The sequence below is a fragment of the Acomys minous genome (assembly GCF_964271855.1).
Source record: "Acomys minous genome assembly, chromosome: 20".
In the NCBI taxonomy this organism is placed as follows: Eukaryota; Metazoa; Chordata; class Mammalia; order Rodentia; family Muridae; genus Acomys; species Acomys minous.
Genome location: NC_140502.1, coordinates 9,436,699 through 9,454,742, shown reverse-complemented (window position 1 = coordinate 9,454,742; position 18,044 = coordinate 9,436,699).

Below are 18,044 nucleotides of genomic sequence, written 5' to 3'. Positions count from 1 at the left end.
TTTTCTTCTAAGTGACTTAGTGTCTCTGGTTTTATGTTGAGGTCTTTAATCCACTTGGATTTGAGTTTTGTACAAGGTGACAAATATGGGTCCAGTTGCATTTTTTTTACACATAGACGTCCAGTTAGACCAGCACCATTTGTTGAAGATGCTATCCCTTTTCCATCGAATGGATTTTGGCTTCTTTGTCGAAAATCAAGTGACCCTATGTGTGTGGTCTTCGATTCAATTCCACTGATCCACCAGTCTGTTGCTGTGCCAGTACCATGCTGTTTTAATTACTATTGCTTTATAGTACAGTTTGAGATCAGGTATGGAGACTCCTCCGGAGCACCTTTTATTGTACAAGATTGTTTTAGCTATTCTCGGTTTTTTTTTCCATATGAAGTTCAGAATTGAACTTTCAATGTCTTTAAAAAATTGTGTAGGTGTTTTGATATGGATTGCATTGAATCTGTAGATTGCTGTTGGTAGGATGCCCATTTTTACTATGTTAATTCTCCCAATCCATGAGCAAGGAAGATCATTCTATCTTCTCATGTCATCTTCAATCTCTTTCTTTAGAGTTTTGTTAGCCCATCCCATGTATCCTCCCATTCCTCCCTTCCTCCCACTTCCCCCCTACTCCCCTCCCCTCCCCTATGTCTGTGTCTGAGGGGGACCTCCTCCCCCTGAATATGCTCATACGGTATCAAGTCTCTCCTTGGTGACCTATTATCTTTCCTCTGAGTGCCACCAGTCATCTCCGTCCAAGGGACATGTTCAAATATGGTGCACCAGAGTTTGTGTGAAAGTTAGATCTCCTTCTCCACTCAACAGTGGAGAATGTCCATCGGCTAGTCCGGGTAGGGGTTCAAGGTTTTTACTGCCTATTTTTTCCTTGGCTGTTGCCACAGTTTGCGGAGGACCCCAGGGCCCAGACTCGCCTGTAGTTTTCCAGGACTCACTGGATCCTTCTATTTCCTCTTTCTCCCAGGCTTCTCATACCTAAAGTCTCATAGAACGTCCTCCTCTCTTACCCATTATCCTGGTAGGTACAGTTTTTAAAGGGAACGTACACCTTGGACTAGTGTCTCGATATAAGTAAGTATATACCATTTAGCTCTTTTTGCTTCTGTGTGAACTCACTCATTATGACAATTTCTAGTTCAATCCATTTGTCCACAAATTTTGGAAATTCCTTGTTTTTAATAGCTGAGTAGTATTCCATAGTGTAAATGTACCACAGTTTCTTTATCCATTCTTCTATTGAGGGACACGTAGGTTGTTTCCAAGTTCTGGCTATTATGAATAAGGCAGCTATGAACATGGTTGAGCATATGTCCCTGTTGTGTAGTAGGCGACAGCCTACAGACTGGGAAAAGATCTTCACCGACTCTTCATCTGACAAAGGTCTAATATCCAAAATACATAAAGAACTTAAGAAATTAAATACCACCAAACCAAATAACCCAATAGAGAAATGGGGCGCAGAGCTAAACAGAGAATTCTCAACAGAGGAATATCAAATGGCTGAGAAACACTTAAAGAAATGCTCGATCTCCTTAGTCATCAGAGAAATACAAATCGAAACGACACTGAGATTCCATCTTAAACCCATCGGAATGGCTAAGATCAATAACTCAACTGACACCTCATGCTGGAAGGGTGTGGAGAAAGAGGAACACTCCTGCATGGCTGGTGGGAATGCAAACTAGTACAACCACTTTGGAAAGCTATCTGGTGCTTTCTCAGAAAAATGGGAATAGGGCTTCCTCAAGACCCAGCTATTCCACTCTTGGAGTTTTGAATTTTTTTTCAAACAAGTCCTTCACTTGCTTAGTTAGAGTAACTCCTAAGTACTTTATATTGCTTGTGGCTAATGTGAAGGGTGTAGTTTTCCTAATTTCTTCCTCTGCAAGCTTGTCATTTGTTTATAGGAAGGCTACAGACTTTTTTGAGTTAATTTTGTATCCAGCCAATTTGCTGAAGATGTTTATCAGCTGTAGGAGTTCTCCGGTGGAATTTTGAGGGTCACTTATGTAGACTATCATATCATCTACAAATAGGGATAGTTTGACTTCCTCCTTTCCCATTTGAATACCCTTCATCTCCTTTTGTTGTCTTTTTAATCTGGCTAGAACTTCGAGTACTATATTGAAGAGATATGGAAAGAATGGGCAGCCTTGCCTTGTTCCTGATTTTAGAGGAATTTCCTTGAGTATCTCACCATTTACTTTGATTTTGGCTACTGGCTTCCTATATATAGCCTTTATTATGTTGAGGAAAGTGCCTTGTATTCCCGATCTCTCTAAAACTTTAAACATGAATGGGTGTTGGATTTTATCAAATGCTTTTTCTGCATCCAAAGAGATGATCATGTGGTTTTTTATTTTCATTTTGTTTATGTGGTGGATTACATTGGTGGATTTCCGTATATTAAACCATCCCTGCATGCCCTGCATGAAGCCTACTTGGTCATGATGAATGATATCTTTGATGTGTTCTTGTATTCATTTTGCAAGTATTTTATTTAGTATTTTTGCATCGATGTTCATCAGAGAAATTGGTCTGTAATTCTCTTTCTTTGTTGAGTCTTTGTGAGGTTTAGGTATCAATGAGACTATGGCCTCATAGAATGAGTTTGGTAATGTTCCATCCCTTTCTATCTTTTGGAGTAGCTTGAAGAGTATCGGTATTAGCTCGCCCTTGAAGGTCTGGTAGAATTCTGCACTGAAGCCATCTGGCCCTGGGCTTTTTTTGGTTGGGAGACTATCAATGATTACTTCAATTTCTGTAGGCGATATAGGGCCATTTAGCTTGTTTATCTGTTCTTCACTCAACTTTGGCAAGTGAAATTGATCAAGAAAATCGTCCATTTCCCTTAGATTTTCAAATTTTGTGGCATATATGCCTTCAAAGTAGGATCTTATGATTCTTTGTATTTCTTCAGTGTCTGTTGTTATGTCTCCCTTTTCATTCCTGTTTTTGTTGATTTCAATACTGTCTCTCTGCCTTTTAGTTAGTTTGGCTAATGGTCTGTCTATCTTGTTGACTTTCTCAAAGAACCAGCTCTTGGTTTTGTTGATTCTTTGGACTGTTTTTTTAGTTTCTAATTTGTTAATTTCACCCCTGAGTTTGATTATTTCCAGACGTCTACTCCTTTTGGGTGTTTCTGTTTCTTTTTTTTCTAGGGCTTCTAGTTGTGTCGTTAAGGTGTTTATGTGCGATGCTTCCAATTTCTTTTTAAAGGCACTTAGTTCTATGAATTTTCCTCTTAGCACTGCTTTCAATGTATCCCACAAATTTGGGTATGTTGTTCCTTCATTTTCATTGAATTTCAGAAACTCCTTGATTTCTTTCTTTATTTCTTCCCTGACCCAGGTGTCATTTAGCGTAGAGTTGTTTAATTTCCACATACGTGTAGGCTTTTTGTTATTTCTGCTGTTGTTGAATTGCAGCCTAAGCCCATGATGATCTGATAGGATACAAGGTATTATTTCAATCCTCTTGTATCTGTTGAGGCTTTCTTTGTGAACTATGATGTGATCAATTTTGGAGAAGGTTCCATGGGGTGCAGAGAAGAAGGTATATTCTTTCTTGTTTGGGTGAAAGGTTCTATAGATATCTGTTAGGTCCATTTGACCCATGGCCTTGGTTAATGATGTTATTTCTCAGCTTAGTTTCTGTTTCGATGACTTGTCCTTCAGTGAGAGTGGGGTGTTGAAGTCTCCCACTATTATTGTGTGGGGATCGTTGTGTGGTTTAAGCCTTTTTAGCATATCTTTTACAAATGTGGGTGCCCTTGTATTGGGAGCATAGATGTTGAGAATTGTGATGTCATCTTGATTGACTTTACCTTTGATGAGTATGAAGTGTCCATCCTCATCCCTTTTGATTAATCTTGGTTGGAAGTCTATTTTGTTCGATATTAAAATGGCTACGCCTGCTTGCTTCTTGTGACCATTTGCTTGGAATATTTTTTTCCAACCTTTTATCCTGAGGTAATCCCTATCATTATGGGTGAGATGTGTTTCTTGAATGCAGAAGAATGTTGGATCCTGTTTATGCACCCATTCAGTTAGTCTGTGTCTTTTTATTGGAGAATTGAGACCATTGATGTTGAGAGATATTAATGATCAGTTATTATTAAGAGTCTTAATTTTGATGTTGGATCCAGTTGAGCGTTTGTGTAGTTGTGTTTTTGCCATGGTCTAGTTATCTATTTCCTGAGTAGTTTTGGTTGTAGCTTGCCCCTTTGGGATGGAGTTTTCCTTTTAGTACCTTCTGTAAAGCTGGATTTGTGGATAGGTACTGTTTGAATTTGGTTTTGTCTTGGAATATTTTGTTTTCTCCATCAATGTTTATTGATAGTTTTGCTGGGTAAAGTAGTCTGGCCTGGCATCTGTGGTCTCCTAGGCTTTGCAGGATCTCTGTCCAGGCCCTTCTGGCTTTGATGGTCTCTGCTGAGAAGTCGGGTGTAATTCTGATAGGTTTGGCATTAAATGTTATTTGGCCCTTTTCCCTTGCAGCTTTTAATATTTTTTCTTTGTTCTGTATGTTTTGTGTTTTGATTATTATGTGACGGGCAGTTTTTCTTTTCTGGTCAATTCTATTTGGTGTTCTGTATGCCTCTTGTATATTTATAGGCATCTCTTTCTTTAGATTGGGGAAATTCTCTTCTATGATTTTGTTGAGAATAGTTTCTGGGCCTTGGAGTCTGATATCTTCTCTTTCTTCAATGCTTATTATCCTCAGATTTCTTCTTTTCATGGTGTCCTTAATTTCTTGGATGTTTTGTGTCAGGAGTTTTCCAGATTTGGCATTTTCTTTAATGGTTCCTTCAAGATCTGAGATTGTATCTTCTAGACTTGAGATTCGTTCTTCCATCTCTTGGATTCTGTTAAAAAGCTCAGCACTGTGTCATTAGCCTTCTTCTCTGAGACCTCACGTTCTCATTTTTCTTCTGCCTGTGTGTTTATCATTGAATCCATTTTCATCTTCATATCTTGAACAGATTTTTTATTTCTTTCATTTGGTTGTTTCTATTTTCCTGAAAATTTTCCAGTTCCACTCTATGTGTTTCTTTTATGTCTCGCACCTGCTTCATTCCTTCTTCCTGCATCTGATTTCTAATTTTAATTGTTTCCTCCATCACCATCCTCATTACCAAGGATTTGAGGTCATTTTCTTGTGTTTTTATTGTATGTGAGTTCTCCGGGTTGTTTTCTTTGGGATAGCTGGGAACTGGAGACACCATGTTATTTTGGGGTTTTTTGCGTATGCTTTTATGCTGTCCCTTAGACATTTTGCCGTCTCTGTTTTTGTTGGGTAATTTCCAGAGTTGAGTGGAGGGAGTCTGGTGATAGATTCACTTGTTTTCTCACGATTTCCGTAGGCTGGAAGCCCTGATATTTCACTTGTGTGAATGGCAGGAGGTTAGCCCTGTCGTTTTGGGCTCTCACCGCCAGTGATCCTCAGCTCCCCTTTGCTGTGCGTCCTGCAATCGTTCTGGGTCTCTGAATGATCGTTGGGTCAGGCCAAGGTATCCACATCCTTTTGGGTCCCCTGCCAAGTCCAGCCAGGGATACTGGGCCTGAACCACGCTTGGAGCTCAGCTAGTTTCTCAGGGCCTGAACCGTCTGCCACAGCAGGAGAGCTGCGACTGTACTGATCAAGCACCCAGGGTGGAAGTGAGCACCCCGCCCAGTTTGCGTCACAGCAGGAAAACCAAGTCTGCACTGAGCACGCACCCAGGGTATATCTGAGCGCTCCGCCCAGTCCGTGTCACAGCAGGAAAACTGCGACAGCCCTGAGCAAGCACACAGAGTATAACTGAGAGCTCCGCCCAGCCCGCGTCACAGCAGGAAAACTGCTGCAGCGCTGAGCAAGCACCCAGAATATAACTGAGAGCTCCGCCCAGCCTGTGTCACAGCAGGAAAACTGCCGCAGCCCTGAGCAAGCACCCAGAGTATAACTGAGAACTCCCCCCAGCTCATGTCACAGCAGGAAAACTGTGTCTGCGCTGAGCCAGAGCCCAGCATAGAATTGGGCACCCCGCCCAGCCTGCGTTACAGCAGAGGAGCTGCGCCTCGGGCAGTATTGCCCGCCGAGCCGAGCCCGCCTCTCCACAGCACAGCTCACTGAGCAAACCCAGGACTCCGGGGCCGAACCCTCCGCTGAGTTCAGCCTGGGTCTCAAGGCCACACGACCCAAATCCTGTCCAGAGTCCCCTTGCCCGTCCACCGCACTAATCGCCTCCACTGGAAGGCTCTGAGCTGCAAACCTCAGCCACTGACTCTGTCGTTGCCGGAGCCGCTGGTAGCACTGCTGTCCCAAAAGCCGCGCCGCTCTGATCCGAGAAAGTCCTCGTTCCTCCTGTGTGCAGGGGCAGGCAGGTCCTCCGCACCCTGGTCCCTCCGAACCGTGGTGCACTTCTGCTGCCGTGTGTGGGGACCTTGGTGTTCCTGGCTCAGAAATCTGTGCACTTCCCTGAATTGTTCGCTGGAGCTTTCAAACACGGTCCACACTGCTCGCCGCCATCTTGGATCCTCACAAAGAATTTTATTTTCAATGTACCAATATATTAAAATGACAAAAGAAAAATGCACACAAACATAAAAAAACCAATGAAGTTGATCTTAGAAAATGAGTATATGTTTTTGCCCATGCGGAGGTCATACACTAATGGAAATTGTCCGTCTCAAATCAAGTATTGCCACTGCCCTCAAGAGAACCGTGTTCAAGTTTTGTATTCACTTGCATTCCATGCTTTCCTCACATCCTGCTTTCAGCCTCAGTGGATCTGTCTACCAGGATGTGTCATAGGACTCAAGTAACAACAGATGGCATCTTGTGTCTCACTCTTTCATTGAACATATTTCAAAATCGACCCATATTTTAATGTGTAAGTGTTTTGTTAGATAAAATCATATTTTTTTGCTTCATGTCAATACTTCAGCAGTTTCAGTGGCCCAGAAGCCAATGTGTAAAAAAAAGGAGACAATTCATTTTGCTGATGAGACTTCATGAATAAGTGGGGTTCTCCTAGCTCACCAAGAGAATCATTCAGGAATGGAAGTGGCTAGAACTTCTGTTGTAGCAACTTCCTCTTCTCTGGCTCCTGGATGAAGCTGATTGACATGGGTGTGAATGGAGAACCTGGGATGCCCCCTGAGCCCTGTTGACTCTACTCAATCCATCTAGTCTTTCGTCTCATGGGTCACTTCAAGTGTTCCCCATCCCTCCTTGGTATTCATACAACAAAAAAAATGTTAAAGCCAAGTAAGGATATAAATAAACTGAGTCCTTGTGGTAGAGACACATTGAAGAAGTGACTATCCCAGGCCTGAACAAAGGTGAAGAGAGACTTGGGGGTGTATACTTGTCAAAGAATGGCATGGGTTATCCTAAGTGAAAAGCAACATGATTGCTGGGGTCACATTTTATAGGGTGACTTGAACAATGAATGTGTCCTGTGGTTTTATCTTTCCATAAATTAGCAAAAGAAAATATGTACATGCTGCTATATCAAGAGTAAAACCACTGTGTAGGTTGGGAATTAGCAATAGTACTACACTAATAGAAAATTAATAAAACTTCTGTAGTAGTCTGAATACAAATGATGTGTGTATCTCCATTCTGAACAGTGTGTGGGTTTCCACAAGTGCCCAGCATAATTAACCTAAGTACAAGGACACATTTTTGGTTAAACAGATCAAGAAAGGAAGTGTCTTTTTCCTTATCAGATTGGGGTTGTTAGAAAGGTCTTTCCTTTGGCCCCATTAGTTCCAAGATGCAGCTGTGAAAGGCATATTGGGCATTAGTAAATGATGCTTTATGTAGCAGGCAGAGATGGCGAATCAGGAAGAACTTGCCTTGTGGAGGATATACCAGTTTTGTTGTGGGAAAGATTAACTCAAATGGCTATGAATGTCAAAATGAGACGTTGCTGTGTAAGGATTTATCACTACGGATGATCAGGGACAGAGAGGGTTACCCCAGGAGGCTAAAGCTATGAAAGGAATTAACTGGAGTAGGAACAGAGGCTTGATTTATATCTTATGATAAAAAAAGAGCTTGATACAATGGTAACAACTGAAGAATTTGAATCCTGCTGAGCTTTGACTGCGCCAGTGACTAAAGGATAGGGATATTACAGAGGAAGATGGTTTGAAGTTGATACCTAAGACTAAAAGTGGAATGATAGGGAAATCTGTGGAGCCCACTTCCTTCCTGGCTTGACTGGAACTATGGGAAGATATTCACAAGCCCTGGCTGCCTCACTCAGGGAGGTCACTTCACTCCTGGACCAGCTATGACTTTTACTTGCTGATCATCTAGATCTTCCTGCCATAAAACAGAGCCCTTTCTCTTTATATCTTACTTTCTCCTTAATTTTCCCCTTCATTCTCTCCTCCCCCAATCCCAATTGGAACTCCCCTCCTATTTTTTCATGTTACCATTACACACACGCGAGCGCGCACACGCGCACACACACACACACATACACACACACACACACACACACACACACACACTCAAATGAGTAACTTTTCTCAATGCTCAGGTAACAGCCTCTGTACTTAGTCCCTCAGACTATGATGATGGTGTCATTTACTTCAGTGTTAATGCTCAGGTCAGCTGGTCCAATAACTTCAAGGCCTTAATTTGACATTCTAACTCATCACAAAAGAAGATAAGATATGACCTCCAATGTGGTGGTAATGACTCATGGATGTCCCAAATCTGCACCTCCACCACTAGAAGGGGACAAGAGAAGCAGTAGTGCATCTGGGCAGAAGATGCACATGATCACAAAGTTGACAGGACCATGAGATTACTGAATACTTGGAGAGATCTAAACTCAGGGAAACTGTCCATCTTTAATCTGGACATTGTCACCATCCAAAAGAACCACATCCAATGCGACTGAACACTCTTTTCAGATCCTACTTTATTTTTTTTTAATTTTTATTATTTATTTATTTACTTTTCCCCACAATTTTATCCCACTCTTCTCCTCTAAGTTCCACCCTTCTTTCCACTTCTCCCTATCCCCCTTCCCTGCCCCTGAGCCTCTCTCCTTATTCAGAGATCATTGAAGGGAAATGAAAGAATAAGACATGCTCCCCGACCAGGCCCAAATCCTCAGACACTACAGCCTGGAAGTTTCATTAGTCCAGCCAAACCTTCTCCCATGTCTGAAGTTGCATGATGGAGCAGTGACAGTTGCCCTGTAAAGTGGTTGAAGAAAAACTTTGGAGAGAAACATCTGTAACAAAGACACTTAAGATACTTGGGTTGCAAATGAAGTGTCCTCAGCCTGGTGCTGACATTAGTGGAATACAGACCAGGGTAGGAAGCCTGAGACACCAAGTAATATGGGCTCTTTAAGAGTCCTGTGCCCAGAAGGGTGACCTGGATTTCTACAAAGCTGACCTCTAATTATACTACCTAAATATTCAAAAGGTAGTAAACACATCATCGTCATCCTTCATCTATTCTATCTCCAAAGGGATGAGCCGAAGAAAGTCTTATATAATGAGAGAGAGAGAGAGAGAGAGAGAGAGAGAGAGAGAGAGAGAGAGAGAGAGAGACAGAGAGAGAGAGAGAGAGAGAGAGAGAGAGAGAGAGAGAGAGAGAGGGAGGGAGGGAGGGAGGGAGGGAGACTGACTTACTAGAGTCCCAAGTACCAGGTATGGGAGCACTATGGAGATAGGGAGAAACCCGTCTGTATATTGACAGAAATGTTGATAAAGCAGGTATCTCTACACTCCCTTTAAGGAGTATGATATACTCTCATAAGTATAAGCTGGTTTATCCCCTTCTGGGATGGTAGCATAAACTAGGGAGAAATCCTTTGTAAAACTAGGAGAAGATTCCCTCAGACACAGGTCTAAATAACCATCATCAATGCTGGGGGAAGGTGGTCAGTGAAGTCCTGGTGTGCTCTAGACTCTGGAGGACTCAGATGTAACATATACAATAGGAATCTGCTCATGTTCTGGAGACATTTGAGGACCATGGTCTTGACTCCCTTATTGAATGGACCATGTAGATAGGTAGTGGACTGGGCTTCTCAGTAGGAAAAGGATATACCAGAGACCTCATAGTGAGCCCTGTTCTCTTGGCCACCTCCCTCTCAGGTCTAACTACATCTCAATGTTCCAGATGCCACTAGCTCCCATTTAAGACTTTTAGTACCACTTAACACTCTTCAGCCTTGTGTAGACAATTATCTCTTGTCCTCTCACTTGATGTAGGATGTTTAGCAAAACATGCTGAGACTCACAGACAGACACTGGGAAAAGCATAGGGAAACTTGTGGAAAGGTGGGGGCAAAAATAGAAAGATTTGAGGGGCAGGAGCTACACAAGTAGACAACAGAGCCAACTAACCAGGCCACAGAGGGGTTTACAGAGACTGAAGCACCAACCAAGGACCACATATGGGCTGTAGCTAGACCTCCTACACAGATGAAGCTGATGGGCAGCTCTGGCTTCATGGGGGTCCCCTAGTAAGAGCAAAGGGGCTGCCTCTAATGTAGAGACTCTGTTACCTGCTATTGGAGCACTTTTCTCTAAAGGGGGATGACTTGCCAGGCCACAGGGGAAGAGGCATTCTCAGTCCAGATGCAAGTTGATATGGTGTGGTGAGTTGTTGGAGTGACTTCCTTTTATGAGGCATAGTGGAGGGGGACGTGGGGAAGAGAGAAGGAGGATTGGACTGGTAGGAGAGGAGAATGAGGGCCATGATCAGGATGTATAGTGAATAAATAATTAATTAAAAATGACAATGCAGTGATCACATGTAAACAACAGTGGGTACCGTGGTGATGCTGTAAATGAAAAATGAGCTTATGAACTGATAAACTACACAAGCATCTTTAAAAATTAGTATTCAGATGTAGGATTTTAATGAGGTAAGATGAGTTTTAATCTAATGATCATGTGTAGCTATGAGATTTAAATTCCACCCAGCACATAAAAAATAACCTGCTTATATATTGTGCATACCAATATATAAACTTTAGATCTATCAAATTTTACTAACATTGCATGAGTAGCAGGATCAATTATAGCAACCATACAGCCACCCTGAATACCTATATCCCTCTTATTTATACATGTATGTATGTATTATGTATGTATGTATGTATATATCTATCTATCTATCTATCTATCTGCAAACATATACATGTATAACCGCTCTCTATATATATTAAATTTGAGATATATGATATATATATATATATATTCATGTATCATATATATGGTATATCCGAAGTCTATATATGATATATAATCTATAAACAGGTCATTATATATATATATATATATATATAAATATATATATATATATAATTATATATATGCAATTAGTGTACACAATATATATGTATATGTATTTGTTGTCATGATATATTAGCACAGAATAGTGGAAGCAACAAGGATTTCCAAGGAGTCAAAATCCAGTAATTCTACGTAGCCATTACTTTTTGCAATGTACCCAAGAAGCTGAAGGTGCATAGCTGGGACTTCTCTGCCCCATAAACATGCTTCACCCCTGACCTTTGTCATGACACTTGTTTCTTTTTCTTTTGTCCTGTGATTCCATCATACTGGTTGTTTTTCAATGCATGTTGTAGCAACTCTGGATAAATATTACCCTTCTTTGGGGCTGATTTCGGTGTTATCTGTTGGAGTCCATGCAAGAGGAATAGCAAAACAGCTTTAGAACTCATGATATGTAGCCCGCCAATTGGCACAAACACAATGGGTGTGCCTAGAAGAGGCAGAGCCCTGAGGGCTGCCTGTCCTGAGGATTCCGTGCTGTTGTGCAGCATCACATCTGCTTGCTGCCTTAATGGTCATCACATCTGTCATAATCTATGAGTTGTATGAAAACTCTAAGAGGGCTTCCAGCCCCTCACTAGGAAGTATTATTAGCTATGACACTTAATTATGATTGAGCTTTCTCAAGGATGGCCGCTGGAACAGATTCATGATTCACCACCACCCTCAGAAAGAACCTAGAGATGTAAATTGTTGGAAATGTAAACCACACTTAAAGAGATTTTGGAGATGTAGACTGTTAGTACAGTTGTGTTAAGATGCTTTTGCTTTGCTAGTGGCTTTGATGTAGAAAATCTTAGTGAACAGCTCCACCCCCATTGCACCCCCACCACCACCCCTCCATTTTTATAACACTGAAATTAAAGTGTGTCTGATAACCCTCTGCCCATCACAGTTCAGTTGGCAGTGGTTTTCCCAGCCGAACAGAAATTAATAGCACATCTTTCAGCTGAGGCATCTTAGAGCTATTCTCCTTGTTATCACACTGTCCTGGAACTGCCCACACCGCAGCCAGCTTTTGCTAACTAGAATTACCTCCCAGGGAAGGCTGGTTGACTATCCTTCACTAAATCCCCAGGGGACTTCCTACACAGCAAATGTTTTCCGAATGTGCACAAATGAAAGCAGCCAGCATCACCAACTTCTGTGGCTACTCATTGTGCAGGATTCTTCAGAGGCCTGAGGCCATTAGCGGTGTAAGGCTGGCAATGCAGCAGCCAGGTTCCTGGGGAGGGTTTTCTCTCCACGGTGTATGTGGACACTTTTTCTCCTGAACAACTTGCTATCTGTGTCTTCCAGTCTCCACAAAATTGATTCAACAAATACTTGGTTTTGACAATAGCATTGATCTGTTAAAAAAAATCAAAATAAAAGGGGTGTGTGTGTATGTGCAATAAAAAAAAAGAAAATCTTAGCGAACAACTTGAAGTTCAGAAAGGCACACTCATAGCAACTGAGCTAGGGATTTTTTTGTGGCCAGAAAACAAAAATGGCAGCTGGGCTAGTACTGGTTGATATGCATTTCCAGCTAACGCTAGGCTAGTGATTAAACTTTGGTTAATTTCCTGTAACAATTTTTGCCTCAAGCTTCCTGATTGAATAGATGTGTACACTGAGGACTTAAGATAGACATGAGTGATTAGTTTTTATCTTAAAGTATAGATTTGAGACTTTTATACAATAACATTAGAAGATAAATAATAAAATAATTGATCCTTGTAAAAAATGATGAAAAGTAATGATTCTGTGGCCATATCAACAGTACACTGCCAATGAGTTCTTCTAACCATGATGCATCAGTGCCAATCTATTCAATTTTAAGAGAAATCACACAATGGACATATGTCAAAAACTGCTTCCACAAACAGATGTTGGGCATCATATAAATTAAGTCACTTATTTCTCAGTCTATGCTTCTATTTATGCTGGAAATTATTATAATTGAGCCAAGTATTTTGTTCAGAGTAGAAAAAAATTGAAACTCCTAATGTAGGTGGTAGTGTAGTCATTTAAAATTATTTAAAAAATGTAACATGAAAGCCAGACAAAGTAGAATGTGTACAAAGATGAGAATCCAACCCTGGTTGGTGCTGCAGGATGTTTCCCTATGTCATGAGATTAGAACAAATGACAGCAAAAGTCCACAGCAAGTTGTAAGACAATAGCTTTAATTTGGTGAGAAGGATACTCCCCACCCCCACCCCATGAAACCAGTCCTTTCACTTCCACTCAATTTACAGTGACTCCTGATATGTACCTGATGGCACTTCTCCAACCAGACCACTGCATTTTTCTAATAAACCACCCTGAAATCTCGTATTTATTTTCTGGTCCCTAGAACCACAAAAGATGCATTTTTGTCTCTCTGTTCATCTTACATCTCCATGTTGAATCTTTCTCCAGCTGTGACAATCTTTAAACACCAAAATTCCAAGGACCACAAGGACCAAGCCAGCCATCCACATCCTGATAAGGTTCTCCACTGTGTGATGGTACTGTGTATCTGGAGCTGCGGTCAAAGAAAGCAGGGAAGATCAAAGTCACCCAAGGATAATTAGACATCAAAACATTTGGACCAGCTTTATGACTGAGTCCTGTCTGTGGTTTGGATCTGTTTTGTGATTCAGTGATGTCCTCATCAGACTCTAATAACAGAAGAGATGATACAAAATTGATACATAATTAGTACTTAATAATTCTAAGTGAGTCTTGGAGATCAACATCCTGTCTAATAAATACACATTAGGATATTTGCATAACTTCAAAATGATTTAGTACAAGCTCTTTCCCTGGAGTGCCATGATTCCTTCTGGTTTTCTTATTGGATTATTCACAAATAGCACACTGTTTGAGTTTCAACTTGGGTCTAAGCTTCAAGTTTAAATAAACACTGAGAACGAATAATTGGTGAAGAAAATCATCTTTCATTTCTGTTTAAACTAGAGAGACCTCTATGCTTGCTGTCCAGTCTGGGGAATGCAAACATGAAAGGTAATTCCCCTAGAAATGGATCTCCATGGAGTCATTAGGTGAAGATTTATTGTCAAGGAGGAAAGATTGCTCCTGAATGGCACTCAGAGACTATCTTCTCTGTATTCACCACATCTGGTTCCCATTGTCCCTTATCATCCATTCAGCATCTCATTAAATGACCATTAATAGTTTAAAACACCTGCTGTGAGAAGCCTGAGAGAAAGATGAAATAGAAGGAGCCAGCGGGTCCTGGAAAACTACAGGCGAGTCCGGGCCCTGGGGTCCTCCCAAAACTATGGCAACAGCCAAGGAAAAAATAGGCAGTAAACCTCGAACCCCTACCCGAACTAGCCGATGGACATTCTCCACTGTTGAGTGGAGAAGGAGATCTAACTTTCACACAAACTCTGGTGCCCCATATTTGAACATGTCCGTTGGATGGAGATGCCTGGTGGCACTCAGAGGAAAGATAATAGGTCACCAAGGAGAGACTTGATACCGTATGAGCATATACAGGGTTAGCATTTTTTTACACATAGACATCCAGTTAGACCAGCACCATTTGTTGAAGATGCTATCCCTTTTCCATCGAATGGATTTAGCTTCTTTGTCAAAAATCAAATGACCATATGTGTGTGGATTCATATCTGGGTCTTCGATTCGATTCCACTGATCAACCAGCCTGTTGCTGTGCCAGTACCATGCTGGAAGATGCTCCAGCACACAAAAAGAAAATTTGCTCAACCATGTTCATAGCAGCCTTATTCATAATAGCCAGAACATGGAAACAGCCGAAGTGTCCCTCAATAGAAGAATGGATAAAGAAACTGTGGTACATATACACTATGGAATACTATTCAGCTATAAAAACAAGGAATTCCCGAAATTTGTGGACAAATGGATTGAGCTAGAAATGATCATAATGAGTGAGTTAACCCAGAAGCAGAAAGACTCAAATGGTATATATTCACTTATATCTGCATATTAGCCCAAGGGGCATGTCCCACGAAAGCCTTCACTTACCAGGAAACTGAGACAGAGGAGAGGACATTCTAGTGGGACTCTAGATGAGAGAATCATGGGAGAAAGGCAAAGTAGAAGGACCCAAAGGGTCCTAGAAGCCTACAAGTAGAACACTATGATAGGCAGATTTGGGCCCAGGGGTCCCGCTCAAACTAAGGCACCAGCCAAGGACAATACAGGCGGTAAACCTTAAGCCCCTACCCAGATCTAGCCAATGGACCGAACACTCCCCACAGTAGAGTGGAGAGTGGGATATGACTTGCTCACATACTCTGGTGCCTCACCTTTGACCATGTCCCCTGGACGGGGAGACCTGGTAGCAATCAGAGGAAGGACAGCAAGTTACCAAGAAGAGACTTGATACCCTATGAGCATATAGAGGGGGAGGTCATCCCCCTCAGGAACAGTCATAGGGGAGGGGAATAAGGGGAAATTGGGAGGGAGGGAAGAATGGGAGGATTCAAGGGATGGGATAACCATTGAGATGTAACAAGAATAAATTAATAAACGAGGAAAAAAAAGGAGTGAAGACTCACATGCTCTGAGAATCTTCATTCACTCTGGGATGGAACAACCTCCCTAGACAGGAAAACCTACAACCTTTATTGGAATAAGTTCGAGAGACCTAGTGAACTGTGACAAATAAATTGAAGGGATGTTGTGTGGAATGCTACCCTAATTATCTCATCTCTTCTCATTCTTATATCCACACTGAATCTCTAGACCCTTCCTGCTGCCTAACTTGAATCTTCTAGATTCACATGAAAAGGGTGGAGTGGCTATTAATTGAGAAACAGCAGCTTATTTATTAATATCTGAAAAGGAAACTTTTTTTCTTACTACTAGGTGAACTTACTCCTAGCCCAACCAAGAACTTCCTGGGTCAAGAATCCTGGGTGACGTTCTGAGGACACGAGAGTCTGGATCACCTTACCTGAGACTTTGATTTCCACAGGAACACTGGGATGTGACAACAGGTAAGGGAATGAGCTATTAGAACCGAAGCACACATAGGTACCCCCAAGGGCTGGGGTAACAGCTCTCAGAGAGAATTCTGCCTCACGTTGTGGATCTTGGAGTTTTGATATTTGAATCATGGAAGGATATGCAGCTGCAGCTCCTTCCTTGAACAGAAAGAAAGTGTCGACTGGGGTTGGTGATTGACACAGCAGGGTCACATTCTCTCCTGAGGACACATTGGTGCCTGGACGCACTGAGAGAGTGGGTGTATCAAGAAGATGTCCTAGAGAGGAATAACATGAGTGAGGGGCTACGATCATTGTTCTGAGGCCTCTTTCAGAATCTGGTCTCTATATTTGCACAGACAATCTCACATCCATTCCCTTGTTTCTAGATCTGTTCCTCCTGAGATGCTCCTCATCATCTTGAAGATCAACCCCAGGCCTCCTCCCAGCTGAGCCTGTGCCTTGTTGACTCCCTAATGAATGAATCACTTTCCTCACCTTTGATCAGGATATCCAGAGGGTCACTGGGTGCTGACCACTCAGAGTCGAGGTTTTGTGCACCATGGCATCTGTACTGGCCACCAATGGAGAAATTCACAGAGCCTAAGGGGAAGTTGACATGAAAACCTCCAGTCTGTGACCGATGAGTAGAGAGCTGGGGGAGGTCACTTCCACCATCTTTGGACAGAGCAAACCTGCTGTAACTGATCTCAGAAGAACACTGCAGGGTGAGGTTTTCTCCAGGGGCCAGGACAGTACCTTGCAGGCTCAGTAGGGAAGGCTTCCTTGACAGCCCTGGAACGACAGACAGGAAGTCATCCAGATGGATCTGAGAGTACATGCCACCTCTCATCCTGCTCTGACAGTATCATCATTTCCCATACTCTGAGCCTTGGTAGGTAAGAGCTCCCATCAGCACCCCCCCATGTCCCACAATGCTCCTGACATTAGCAGGCTTATGATAAATTGTTTCAAGTATCAAAACACAGCTAAATAAAGAGAGTTCCTTACCTGAAACATGTATCTCCAGATCGTTACTGGCCACTGAAAACACATATGGAGTATTTGTATAGTATCCATAACAACTAAATGGCCCCTTCTTGGGGGATGGCACAGAGATATTAGGAAACAGAGCCTGGAACTGTCTTGCGAAGTTCAAATTTGCCTTTTCGGACCCGAGGAATTTCATATCTTTCCCAGTCAACTTAAACCAGTCATATCCTTTTGATGAGACACACTGAAGGGTCACATTATCACCTGCGGTCACTACAGGCCTGGGCAGGGCTGACAGGGTAGGTTTTTCATGGTAGGACCTAGGAGAGGAGAAGGCAGGCTGCTTTGAAACACATCCCATGTTGTCCCCAGCAGATGATCTCTGGATGAACAACATTGGGAGAGTATTTCCCGAGGAAAAAGACAAGGATTGTGATTTTAGTGTCCTTTCACCTGCCACCACTTGCTGAAAAGTATCTTTGTACTCTCTCCACCCAAATGAGTTGGAAAAGTAATGATTATATTGCCATATATGCAGGTTTGTCAAAGAAGCAATGGAGAACTTTGTTTTACTGTTGTGGTCTATTGGAGTCTCTCTATCCCTCAGTTCTGGGCTTCACTATTTTTTTTAGCAACATAAATAAAACCTTTATTTTATTTTATTTTTTACAAACTAAATTTTATTTTATTTTATTTTATTTTTATTAATTTATTCTTGTTACATCTCAATGGTTATCCCATCCCTTGTATCCTC